The 14367-nt window shown below is 35.6% G+C and overlaps 1 protein-coding gene and 1 long non-coding RNA gene across 2 annotated transcripts in view; one reads left to right on the top strand and one right to left on the bottom strand.

Annotated features, from left to right (window-relative positions):
• The window catches only part of LOC142333719 (ectonucleoside triphosphate diphosphohydrolase 5-like), a 65806-nt gene extending 61823 nt beyond the window's left edge, over positions 1-3983 (bottom strand). Inside the window, exon 1 of the mRNA XM_075381162.1 lies at positions 3831-3983. The gene's annotated coding sequence lies outside the window, so the exon portion shown is untranslated. The remainder of the gene's footprint in view (positions 1-3830) is intronic.
• The window catches only part of LOC142333720 (uncharacterized), a 93071-nt gene that overhangs the window by 59521 nt on the left and 19183 nt on the right, over positions 1-14367 (top strand). The gene's annotated exons all lie outside the window — the stretch shown is intronic.

The raw sequence follows: 14367 nt of genomic DNA, 5'->3' as shown, positions 1-14367 counted from the left end.
GGAAATAAATTCGATGGGTAAAATCGAATTTAACGATAAAAATTGAGGGTTACACTTAACAATATTAAGGTATGTACAATATTACATCACGGATTACGATTCGTAAAGGTCATACTAGTTTAATTAAAAAAGGAAAAATGTGGTATGAAGTAAATTATATGGCTATAAACAAAAAAATATTTATTGGTCGTGAAATTCAATTTGTTTGTTCTAAGGCTATAAATTTTAATAATAAATCCATAAAATAACAATCAGTAATTCATTAAAACTAAAATTTTTGTTTTTGCATATCTTTATATATATATTTCTGTGTGCGTGTGCATGTCACTGAACTACTCCTAAACGGCTGGACCGATTTTGATGAAATGTGTGTTCAAGGGGACTCGAATATTCACAATTTGGTCCACTGGAAAATAGTTTTTTAAATTAATTTTTTATTTATAAGTAGTTGTTGATTTTGGAATGTTTTACATTGGATCCGGCAGACTGCGCAACCATCGCAGTATCGAATATTAAATAATATTCTATTTTAGTTTGTCTTGACAGTTGGTGCTGCGATCAAATTGAGAAAAATATTTCGTAATTTTGTGGTATTAATATGTTAAAAAAAATCGCGAGAAAACAGTTTTTTAATAAATACGAGGCTAATAAATCAGATGGAAACGTAAACAAAGGAAAACTAATCAGATCAATGCAAGGTGGCCGCTGTCAAACACAACGACCAATCACAAAGAGCCCGTATGGCCGTTGCCAATGTAAACAAAATCACAACTGATTAAGTAACAAGTAGGCAGTACTGCGATCGCGTTTAGAATTGTGCGCGTATTGAGAAATATTATATTATATTTTTATTTATTGAAATAACGTTTTAAAGTTTAATTTAAACAATGTACATTGTGCAAATTTGTAAGGTGTAGTATTGAAGTGAGTATTTTACATGATTTTTCATGAATTTTAATGATGTATACACGTGCATTCAATAACTATGTGTAGTCTTTTCTCGGCTACGGAACCCTTCTAATCCGCGGGTTTTTCTGAACAGAGAGCTTATTGCTGTCTCTACTTACGTCAGGTTTTTACTGGGTTTGCTTTTTGATAGCCGTCTTACCTGGGTCACACATATAAGGGAATTGAGGACAAAGTGTTCCAAACTTTTGGATATGATGCGGGTCCTTAGTAACACCAACTGGGGGGCCGATCGGTCGTGTATGTTACGTTTTTACTACTCCCTTGTTAGTTCCCGTTTGGATTATGGTTGTGTCGCCTATTTTTCAGCTCGTCAAACCGAACTTAAGATGCTGGACGGTGTGCATCATTCTTTTCTTCGGCTTGCCACAGGTGCGTTTACATCGAGCCCTATCGCAAGCTTACTTGTAGACAGTGGCGAGCCATCACTTTGGGAGACCACCTTTTGTTGTCTTATTTTGCCCGTCTCAGCGGACAGCCGAATCACCCAGCTTTTGACCCAGTTATTAGGAATCCTAATTTGAGGAAGGATGAGGACCGTCCACGTTGTACTGCGCCTGTGGGTGTCCGTACACGACGTCTGCTGCAGCGTATGAATGTTGGCACTCCCTCGTTCTTTCCATCATGTCCGTGCTCGAATCCCCCGTGGAGAATAAACCATGTAAATTTTACGTTTGATCTTACAACATATGATAAACGATCAACGCCACCTATTGTTTTCCAGCAGATGTTTCAGTTTCTCCTCAACAAGTCGAACCCAGACGTGGTGATATACATTGATGGGTCGAAACATGACGGTAACGTTGGTTGTGCTTTTGTTTTCGATGAACAGACTTATATGTTTGGCCTATCCGGTGTTACGAGTGTGTTCACCGCGGAACTACTCCCTGTGAATAGGGCTCTAAGTATCGTTGGCCCTAACTATAGGAGCATTTTTATTTGCAGTGACTCGCACAGTGCTCTCCAGGCGTTGGAAAACCTTTATTCCGGACATCCTGTCGTCGTTGGCATTTATGATAAAATAGCTTAGTTAAACGAAACAGGGGGGTAGGTTTTTGCTGGATCCCTAGCCACGTTGGAATTCTAGGTAACGAGAGGGCAGATTCTGCTGCGAAAAAAGCGTGTATTCAGCCTCCTTTCACCACCTGAGTTACTACCTTTAATTTTATCAATCATATAAAACAATCACTGCGAGCGAGGTGGCAAAGTGGCTGGACTGCTGCTGTCGATAATAAACTTCGACGGATTAAAGATTCAGTGTTGCCGTGGGGCTCCTCTTGCAGGAACTCTCGTCATGAGGAAGTCGTCCTCTGCCGGTTACGGTTGGGGCATACTAGGATCACACACGAATATCTAATGTCAGGAGGAGACCCGCCCCTGTGCACACGATGCAACTGCCGCATGACTGTACACCACATTCTCGTGCATATGCGGCGTTGCGTCGTCAGTTTAATATACCCAGCAGCATTCGTGATATCTTGTGCAATGATGGCGGGATTTTGGTACGGATGTTTCTCTTTTTGCATAGTACTGGGTTACTGCAAAGGATTTAATATACTTATATATGTTTTTCTGTAAGGAGAGTTTTTTAATAATTTTAACCTTTATTTTCGATTTGATTTTTTGGTTCTATGTGTTTAATTTTACTATCCGGGGAGGGGATTTTTGCACAACCCATCGGAGTTAGGTAAGTTTTTATCCTTTCTTTATTCTATTATTTTTGCTTTTATATTTTATCAACTTTGTCTGTGGTATTAGTTTTGGTTTTTATTTTGCCTTCTTGGCTTGTTTTAGTAAATTTTTATTGTATGGTTAATATTACGTTTACAACTTGTATGGTTTATTATTTTGGAGTTATTTTACCCTTTTAATAATAATTACCGGGCGATGATAATGCCCAGGTGTTTTTCGCCCACAAACAAAACTAAATAACAATCAACTTAACCTACAAATTTAAATTGTCAGTTCTCATTTGATTCTATGCAACTTATGAAGTATTGAATGGCTCTTTGAAAATAAAAATTTAAGTTTGTAAAATAAATTAAAATATAAGTTACTTATAATAATTATAATTTACAAGTATATTTAAAAAATTTAATTTATAATGTTTTAGCTGATTAATTTTATAAAAAGTTTTCTAAAATTATTTTTAATTTACAATTATCTCAAATTTGGTAAAATAGATGTTAAAATAAAGAATGAGAAAAATGATAAAAATTTCTACTAAAATTTTAACTACGTTGGTTTTTTACAGCGCTTTAATTTTTTTTTTTTTATTAATTAATTAAGCTGTTACATGGTTATGAAACATCAAAATTATTAAATAAATAAAAAATATGTAGGAGGTACTTTTTTAGAATGATGTTAAGTGAAAATTAGTAGTAATGTGGATGAAAATTTATTAATTACACTAATTATTAATTTTACGACGTTTCGAATTTTTAATTCAACATCTCAATATTTAGTGAAAATAAATATTAATTAATCAATAAACCCATTACAATAATACAACAATCACAAACTGATAATATCATACTAATAGTCATTTTAATGAAATTTAGAACACATTTCTGCTAATTTTAACTTAATTAAGTTACTTATGTTTATGTGTTTGCATTTATTACAGAATAATGCCGCGTCGGGTCCGCTAGTATATATATATATATATATTCTTTTAAATGTACATCTATCATTAAAATTAAATATTAAATCAATACGTATTGGATTAAATCATTCTTATTTAATTTAATTATTACTTTTAAATTAATTGTAAATCAAAATATTAATTAATTATTTAAAAGAATTTAATATATTTTTAAATTAAATATGGTGAATATTAGTAATAACGTAAGAATAATAATTACTTGAACTCCAATTCAGATCGCTGGTAACCTCAACTTGATGCAGTATCGTCAGAACAAAGTAATAATTATAACACTTGCTTTTGTAACTGATCACATTAAAGAATGTACTTGTCTCTTACGTGAAAAATAAATATACAATCCTGTATATGTACGTTCTTACGTAAAAACAATGCAAACAAATATTAATGGAAATAACATATCTTAAATACCTACTACTGTACACGTTACAGTTTAAAAACAGACTCTTTTATAAACTAGAAAAAAAAAATTATATTATCGCTCGTTTAATTATATTATAGTCCACTGTTTGACGGTTTTTCGCTCAGAATTCTTTTGGACAAAACTGATTGACGTGAAATGTAGAATGTAATTAGGGAATAGCTCAAGGAACAAAATTTATATAGTGTTTATGAGTGCTTTTCTCCTGGAGGTGGATGCCACCCCTTCTCAGGGGTTGAAATTATTGTATTCAAAATACCACAGAAATCAATGGAAGAATAAAATTTTAATCATAAAATGTTCTACAAAAATCTTTTGTAGAATCAATACTTTTTGATTTATTCGTGATTGTGAATGTTGATTTTTCACGAATAACTGAAAAACCATACGTTTTTTTTTCAAAAACATTAGTATCTAAAATGAAGCTTACAAAATAACAAAGAAATTGGTTTTTCTTTTATTTCTGTAGATGCAATACGAACCGATTTATGTCTCGTCGAAGGTAATTTTTCATTCACTGAAAACTGAAGTCTAACCTTTCATCGTTAAATTTTTCCTAGAAAACTTATAGAATAGTTTTCAAAATACTTAAAAGACCTTTAAAATTAGCTTTAGTAACAATCATTAGCATGAAAACCAACGGAGTTATGATAGAAATAAAATAAAATAAACTCGTTTTCGCGGAGAAAAAAAATCTGCTATGAAACAAATGACTCTTCCGCAAGAACCGTAGTCCTCTTTTCAGTTTCCTTTATTTAAGTACTAAGAATATGTTTTAGAAGTTTAACCGGTTGAAAATGCCTACATTAGAAAAAAGGTTGATTCAAATTTGAAAAGTTTTTTGCTTTCTTTTCTCACAGTAGTTCAAAAATTAAAGAAAATACATCAAAAATATTGGAATATAAAAATTTATATTTTTTTACTGAAAATTTTTTATTTCCGTAGAATAAAAAATTGATTGAGATATCACCGTTAGAAGTTTGCATTGGAGTTCAAGGACCATCTTCTCCAAGCCCTTTAAAATCAAAAATTTCAAAAACGAAGGGCTCAAAGAATTTGAACTATACATACCTTGTAGCCTTTGAAATTCCTTGGTTATTAAGGGTTGAAACGTTGCAGTAAATCTTAAAATTATAATATAAACAGTAAAAAATTTTAATTCATTATAAATGCATCATTAAAACATTTCAAACTGTTGAAAACTAATATTTTTTTTAATATTTCATCATAAGGGGTGGTTTTTAAGGGTTGAAACGTAGTAAACCATCATAGATTATATTTCCACAACGTAAAAGAATGTTTATTATTCTACATATTTAAACAGGATTTCAATCTATCAAACGTTTAAATCTATAGTTTTTTGATTTTTTTAACAAGCTTTCCAACCCCAAAAACAAAAAGCACACATCAGGAATATATAAGTTTTGAAGCAGAGGGTTAGATAAGCTTAATTTAATCTTCATGAAAATTAATATTGTCCGAAAGAATTCTGACGTAATAATCTATTTTTACCGTCAAACACTGGAATATTGTTATCTATAGAGAAAAGACCTTAGTATTTCTTTCAACAATCACTTAATGAAAATTTTTTCCATTTAATTTTCCTGCGTTAATGTGTATATTTTATTCTACAGGGTGTCCCATATAAAACGCAACCCATCAATCGCTCATCCATGAAAGTCAAGCTTACCCCCCTACTCGTTACTGAAATGGACTCGTCCAACATCTGAACATCGCGGCGACGCAGTATAACACTACCGATAGTAACAACAATGCAATCATAACGTTCAGTGTATTGCTAGAGACAAGATGGTGTTTTCGCTAGATGAAAGTGTTTTCATTGTCGAGTCGTACTTCAGTACGAAATCGGCGGTTGCAGTGCAAGATTTGTTTCGCCATAAGTACCCAGATAAACCGGCTCCTAACAAAACATCAATATTAAGGTTAGTCGCAAAATTTAGAGAGACCGGTTCTGTTAATATCAAGGAATACAAAAGATCTGCGTTGGTGTTGAATACAGTACAGTCATTGAAATCAAACACCGATTACTCGCCTCGCCAAATAAATCGATCAGACGCTTGTCTGCTGAAATTAATTGGTCTAAATCGACTGTTCATCGGGCGACCAAACGATTACAATTACGACCTTATCGCATTCAAACGGTTCATAGACTTCTTGAGCCCGACAAAGAAAAACGGCTACAATATTTTCAACGGTTCCGTCGATTTCTGCGCGAGGGAATTAAAGTTACGGATTCGTTATTTTTCACAGATGAAGCACGGTTTCATTTGGATGGCTACGTAAACAGCCAAAACTATAGAATTTGGAGCTGTAAATCCCCAAGTTTTATCACCAAAAACAATTACACCCGCAGAAGTCGGGCGTATGGTGCGCGATATCGCGGAAGAAAATAATCGGTCCTATTTTTTTCGAGTACACCATTAATGCAGAACGATATCAGGATATTTTATTTCAGTTCATTGTACTCTTGGAAGAGGAAGACACACTCCCGGCTACAACATGATGGTGCGACATCGCACTACGCAGGTTCAACTTCTGATCTCGTCGAGGAATTCTTTGGTAATCGTGTTATCTGTCGAGGCTTGTGGCCACCAAGATCTCCAGATTTTTTTCTATGGGGTTACCTCAAAGAAAAAGCCTACAGCAACAAACCACGAACACTTGAACAATTGAAAGTCAATATTGAACAAGCTGTATTAAATATCTAGCCACTAACTTTGAAAAAAGTTGCAAGAAACGCTGTAAAAAGAATTGAAGCTTGTATTAAAGAAGATGGCGACCACTTCCAACATTTACTCTAAATGTAAGGTAATAGATGGTAATAATAAAATTTACATTTACACATGCCTTTTTATTATTTCAATACCTACCAATATAAGGTTGGGTTGCGTTTTATATGGGACACCCTGTACTAACTATACATTTTCCCCGTAGAAGGTATAGGGAATAATATATTTGAAGAACAAATACGTGTGAAATGTTTTTTCTGTTTAAAAAGAAAACGATAACTAAACAATCAATCTTTAATTTTTATATTTTATTTTTTCTTCTAATATTATCTAGCATAATTGTTAGTGTTGCTTCACGAAAGGGTTGGGCACCGATGATTGCATCTCAAATGCTTTTGCCGAGGTGGAAAGCGCCGACTGTAAATACGTTTTGGCGATTTTTATAGACACAGAGGTAGCATGTCCTTCCTAATATTTGAGTTCTCTCCTCAATGAGTTGGAACGCCGCAATGTTCTCGTAGCCCTGCAGGCCGTAGTGTGTGACTATTTGTCTAATCGTACGGCTCTGTTTAAAGATGCGCACGTAGTTGTGAAAAAAATCCGTTATCAAGGGAAGTCCGCAGGATTCCGTTCTCTGTCCTCTACTGTAGAACCTGGTATTTGATAGGTTTCTGGAATTGACATTCCCAGAAGGGGTCACGTCCCAGGCTTTCACCGATGATTATCTTCTTTTACTTCGGGATAATTCACGACCGCAGCTGAAGATCGAGCGCAAGCGGCCTTGTCAACCGCGGAGGGCTGGATGGACATTCAAAATTTAAATATTTCTGTGCCCAAGACGAAGTTTATGCTTCTCAAGGGTGCAGACAAATTATCGTACAGTCGAAACACCCTAACTAAGTATAAAGGCTGTGTAATCAGCCGAGTGAGAGTTCGTAAGTGCCTAGGTGTTTTTTTTTTATGAGAAGTTGCTATTTAGCAACCACATTATGCAAGTAGCGGCGAACGCCGTCTCAGTGACGCACAAACTTAGAAGGATTGCTCGGAAAGACTATGGGTTGTTTGGCCGTCAAATGTACATGGTGTACCGAGGTGTCTTCGAAAGAAAGGTCCTCTTACGCGGCGCCCGTTTGGGCGCATACGTTGGATAAGAATAGAGCACTTGTTCAAAATTTAAGGAGTGCCCAGCGCAGAGCCTTAATTGTATGCACTGATGTTTTTAATAGAATCTCTTAGGAGGCTACCACCGTATTGGGAAAGGCTCTCCCACTCTATTTAATGGTGAAAGTTCGGGCAGCCAGGTGGTGATTGTGAAGAGGTGGAGAGACCGAGGTATTTGGGATGCGGTTTCGAGCCAGTACCGGAGCGGAATGGTGATCATAATGCACCGGATCTAAATTTCGTTCAGTCGCCTATCTCCCGCCTGCGGAAGAGTATGCAGAGCCTCGCGATGGAAACATGGAAGCTGGAATTTGACATCACGACTAAGGGAAGATCCCCGTACAAATTTATACAGCATCTGGGGGGGATGGTATGCCTCCAGTTCGGTTTTAAGGGCAACGGGTGCCTAGGTGCTCATCAACCATGTTAATTTGAACCAATGTCTGTTTCGGTTCCGCCTGGCAGCTGATGAGCTGTGCGTCTGTGGGGAGGTCAAGTCAAATGAACACCTGATGTTTGACTGCCCTGCTTTTGGGGGGGGGGGGCAGAGACCAGGCCACCCTGGAAGTTAGAGGTCAAGGAGAAAATTGGCCAATCATAAGCGGTGAGGCAATGTGGCGAGAGTCGCATTGTCGGGCCGTGTGGGAGTTTCTTGATGCGGTTGTAATGTCAACCGACATCAGTAGTTTACCTAAGGGAAGACTCCTGCCGCACCGCTATCGGAAGCTAACCTTAAAATATATAGCTGACCACTAACCAATTAAGGCTCCAATTACGGTGTACAGGTACTTGCTGGCATTCAGCGACCTAGGCGTGGCAGCGAATTACTGTCTAGACAAAGTAAATTATAATTTATGGATGTCATATATATATTTTTAGTAGTTGACGGGTTCGCCTACCCTTTTTAGTAAATATATGACAAGTGAGCGGTTGGGACACATATGCCGGTGGTGTATGACACCGCGCTTATTCCGCTCACGCTATTAGGTAAGCTCTAGGAGCTATTTAGGTCGCTAAACTGTTTCCGAGGATCAATAGCCGTTTGTGGCACAAACATTCGGTCTTATGCGTTAGGGCGACCGAATGGGGTGGTGGCGGGAGAAATGCCAAGCAAACCAAATCTCCTTCACATTTTAAGTTGAAAATTTAATGGCATCAGTGCCCCATATATAGAAGTAATCTGACACTTCTATATATCCATCAATTTCGACCAACCTTTACCAAATCGAGATGATCGAAATCGATGGAGTACATACATCTGGAGTACATACATCGATGGAGCGCGCATACATCTGGAAAATTTCCATCCCAGGGAAACCGCATACGACCCAATTGGACCGATTACAATACTTTCCCTTCTAGAGCTACAGCTGTCTTGACTGGAAAGTAAAAAAGTTATATGTATCGTATCTGTAGTATCATTTGTAATCGTTTTAGTTACTTTGTAAATAATACAATACCTGTTTATAATTGCTAAATATCAGCTCAAATATAGTCTATTTAGGAACTTCTATAATAAATAAAATAGATAAATGTTATGTTGCTCTTGCATTGTTGAAGGACTTGTTCTTCCTGGAAAATATGAAGGACAATTACCAACAAAAAAAAACAGATGTGTTAGAGAAATTCAGATTTTATTACAAAATCATTACTCAAAAATACATAAGATTAATAAAATGTTGACCTCGTAATAAAATCATGGTTGTTGTGGACAGGATCTTAAACATAAGGGACCTGCCGTAGAACAGATAACCGACCGTAAGTTGGTAACGAAGAAAAATTATAAACGTTTCTTTTTTAACAAACAAATAACATGTTTTTCTTAATTCTATTTACACAATTTGAAAAAAAGTAATGTCTGTAAAATAATTTACGTCAAATTTTAAGAATTTACGTAAGAATTTTTCTGTTATTTAAAACGTAAACAAGTTGTGTACACAAATTACTTCTTTGAGTACTTAATGTGTTTTGCAACGCTTATTACGTTAATCAAATAATTATTCTTTAATAAACACTTTACTCGCTGTTTTCATTAATAAAACACACACACACAAACACATACACAAAGCAACCTGAAAAATTCACATGTACAAGTATTATGATTCTATAACTATACACGGTCTGTAAATAAAGTAATGAGATTCATTGTTTTCTGACACCCAAAGTGGCAAAACTAAGGATTTATATTAGGTATTAATATTTTTAGTCTATTGTTGCCACGTGAGACGTAAACAAACTTTTCGTGAAACGAGTTTTTCTTGTGCGTTACAAAAATATGTGGTACTAATTATGAGAAACTTTATGCAATCACATTCTTTGTTAAATTCTGTGAGAATGTTATTGAAACTTTTTAAAAATTGAAAAGCGCATATGGAAATGACGCTCTGTCACGAGCCCAAGTTTTTAGTCGGTTTAAAGCATTTTCAGATGGCCGGGAATCAGTTGCGGACGATCCACGCTCTGGAAGACCGTTAACGTCAAAAATGGACGACAACGTTGAGCGAATCAAACTTTATACGGTACGATCGGCGATTAACTGTCAGAATGATTGCAGAAAAATTGGATTCGAAAAGGTACCACAGACCATCAAAATTTTATATGAAAATATTTGTGCAAAATTAGTCCCAAAAAACCTCGATGTTCTACAGAAAAACAACAGGGGTAAGTGTGTCGCGATCTTCTGGGCGAATTGAAACCGATTCTGATTTTCTAAAAAAAATGTTATTACTGGTGATGAATCTTGGATATTTCAGTACGGCCCAGAAACAAATAGCCAGAGAAAGGAGTAGCACACTTCACCACGTCCCAAAAAAGTAAAAATGAGCAAATAAAAAAATCAAAACCGTGCCAATTTGTTTCTTCCATAGTAATGGCATTGTCCATAAGGAGTTTTTGCCTACAGGACAGACTGTAAATCAATAAGTTTACCGAAAAATTCTTGAAAAACTGAGGGAAAGAGCTGCCCGCGTGAGACCAGCCATCAAAAACAACTGGATGCTGCATCATGATAATTCACCTTGTCACACTGGATTCTCAATTGATAAGTTTTTGGTAAAGAAAAACTTATAAATATAAGTTTATAACTTTTATAAATATAAAAACTTTATTTATGAAAAAGGGGAATTTCCGTCAGACTTCAAAAAAAGTGTTCTAGTCATGATACCAAAGAAAACAGGGGCAGATAAATGTGAAGAATACAGAACAATTAGTTTAACTAGTCATGCATCAAAAATCTTAACTAGAATTCTATACAGAAGAATTGAGAGGAGAGTGGAAGAAGTGTTAGGAGAAGACCGATTTGGTTTCAGGAAAAGTATAGGGACAAGGGAAGCAATTTTAGGCCTCAGATTAGTAGTAGAAGGAAGATTAAAGAAAAACAAACCGACATACTTGGCGTTTATAGACCTAGAAAAGGCATTCGATAACGTAGACTGGAATAAAATGTTCAGCATTTTAAAAAAATTAGGGTTCAAATACAGAGATAGAAGAACAATCGCTAACATGTACAGGAACCAAACAGCAACAGTAACAATCGAAGAACATAAGAAAGAAGCCGTAATAAGAAAGGGAGTCCGACAAGGATGTTCCCTATCTCCGTTACTTTTTAATCTTTACATGGAACTAGCAGTTAATGATGTTAAAGAACAATTTAGATTCGGAGTAACAGTACAAGGTGAAAAGATAACGATGCTACGATTTGCTGATGATATAGTAATTCTAGCCGAGAGTAAAAAGGATTTAGAAGAAACAGTGAACGGCATAGATGAAGTCCTACGCAAGAACTATCGCATGAAAATAAACAAGAAGAAAAGAAAAGTAATGAAATGTAGTAGAAATAACAAAGATGGACCGCTGAATGTGAAAATAGGAGGAGAAAAGATTATGGAGGTAGAAGAATTTTGTTATTTGGGAAGTGGAATTACTAAAGATGGACGAAGCAGGTGCTATATAAAATGCCGAATAGCACAAGCTAAACGAGCCTTCAGTAAGAAATATAATTTGTTTACATCAAAAATTAATTTAAATGTCAGGAAAAGATTTTTGAAAGTGTATGTTTGGAGTGTCGCTTTATATGGAAGTGAAACTTGGACGATCGGAGTATCTGAGAAGAAAAGATTAGAAGCTTTTGAAATGCGGTGCTATAGGAGAATGTTAAAAATCAGATGGTTGGATAAAGTGACAAACGAAGAGGTTTTGCGGCAAATAGATGAAGAAAGAAGCATTTGGAAAAATATAGTTAAAAGAAGAGACAGACTTATAGAGGCCACATACTAAGACATCCTGGAATAGTCGCTTTAATATTGGAAGGACAGGTAGAAGGAAAAAATTGTGTAGGCAGGCCACGTTTGGAATATGTAAAACAAATTGTTAGGGATGTAGGATGTAGAGGGTATACTGAAATGAAACGACTAGCACTAGATAGGGAATCTTGGAGAGCTGCATCAAACCAGTCAAATGACTGAAGACAAAAAAAAAGAAGAAAAACATTCCTGTAGTTCCTCAACCACCTTATTCACCTGATTTGAGTCCCTACGACTTTTCCTGCTCCGACTTAAACACCTCAAAGGACAACATTTTGGAACAATAGAAAACATTAAAAAAATATAACCAATCATTTGAAGAATATTCTGGTTTTGAGTTGCTATGAAGAGTGCAATGACACTGCTATGAAGAGTGGGAAACCGTTTGAAGTGTTGCGTGGCTTCCCTTAAGAAGCCACGCAACCAAGGGAACTATTTCAAAGGTGATAATTGGGTTGTAAATAAAATGTTTTTCTGAACCAGTCTCAATACTTTATTTACAGATCTCGTATTCTTTAATATAAAAAATTTCTCCACCATAAACCTTTAACATAAAAATAATCACCAAAAAACAACTTCAAACCATTAAAAAACATGTTCTGAGACATTCTTACCAAATACTCTTCTAAATTTTAAACTTTAAAAATTGACATTCATCTACAGTATAGAAAGGCTGCCTATTTTAATCAGTGATATTTATTTAGAAATGGCAACCAATCGGAAATATATTTTAAAAAAAAAGAAGAAAATAGATATTGATTTACGAAGAACATAAATTCAGGACACGAAAATAGAATTATCAATCGATCTTTAACCAGTGAAAATAAAAAGTAGGGCTTATTTTATTTCAAATGGCTATTTATTTCTTTTCAAAATGACGAATCAAAGGATTTTCATTAAATTTTGCATTTAAAAAAATCAATAATGTGCAATAAAAATTGGATATCGGTGTTTTTTAGTGATTTTTTTTTTTATACCTCCGGCACCTCCATTAACTATTAGCTCAAAGGATGAGGTTAATGACAAGTAGCGTGTGAATATGCCATGCCTGACTAGGATTCGAATCCGGGACTTCTGGATGAAAGGCCGAGACGCTACCACTCGTGCCATTCAAGCCGGCTTCTTCGGTGTTTGGTTTCAAAACCACACATCTCAGGAATTGTCGAACTGAGACTGTACAAGATTGCACTTCACGATTATTATATCATCCTTTGAAATAATATCTTACGATGGCTAAACAGAAAAAGAGCAACATATCACAAGTGTTTCAAGAAGGCCGTGAAGACGTTGAATATTATTAATAAAACATTAAAGAGAAAATTATTTGCGACGATATATGAAATCTGATGTGTACACCACATGACTTCCTTGTACGCCTATTAAATTACATATACACATTTTTTTTTTAAATGAAAAGTATATAAAAGTTTATTAAACTTATAATATTTTTTTCACATAATTATTGAATGACTTTATCGTAACTTTTTTTTTACAATCGGAGTTTAATAATTATCAATAAAAAAATATATTTAAATTTTAAAAAAAGTCGATGTCTGATTCAAACCGATTTGCCATCCCCTATAATCTAGTTATTCCATTAATTAAAATTTTATTCGTCTATAAAGAGGTTGAGAAACCTCATTTACGGGCGCCTAGACAGTGTCGGGTTCGCTAACTGGTTCCGCAAGATGTTATTAAATGCGTATGTGTTCCTGCGCACTACCGACTAAACCTCCACCCCTGGTTATCTATCCTTCGTGTTACAGGTGGTGTGCATTACTTCAGGAAGAGGGGGAAATACGCCCCTCACACACCCACAAGCTACCTCACATCATACTAAAATCACACCACACACTCCACGACATCCAATCATCACTTCATAAGACATACCTCATTCCGCACACTCCACACATCACATCAATCACATAAACAAGCATCTCACAGACAACTGAACACTACAGAACACTTAACGGGTCACCATCGGACGCGGGAGCGGAGTGCTCACGTCCTGATCGCACCCAGGGTACCCCCACACGTACAGGGAACCCCCTAGGCTCTCAGCCGCGCGCCTGTTCGCCTCCGCATTTTTCGACGACCGCTTCTTGG

The sequence above is a fragment of the Lycorma delicatula genome, chromosome 13 (assembly GCF_047948215.1).
Source record: "Lycorma delicatula isolate Av1 chromosome 13, ASM4794821v1, whole genome shotgun sequence".
Classification (NCBI taxonomy): Eukaryota; Metazoa; Arthropoda; class Insecta; order Hemiptera; family Fulgoridae; genus Lycorma; species Lycorma delicatula.
This window is presented reverse-complemented; position numbering and strand designations above follow the sequence as displayed.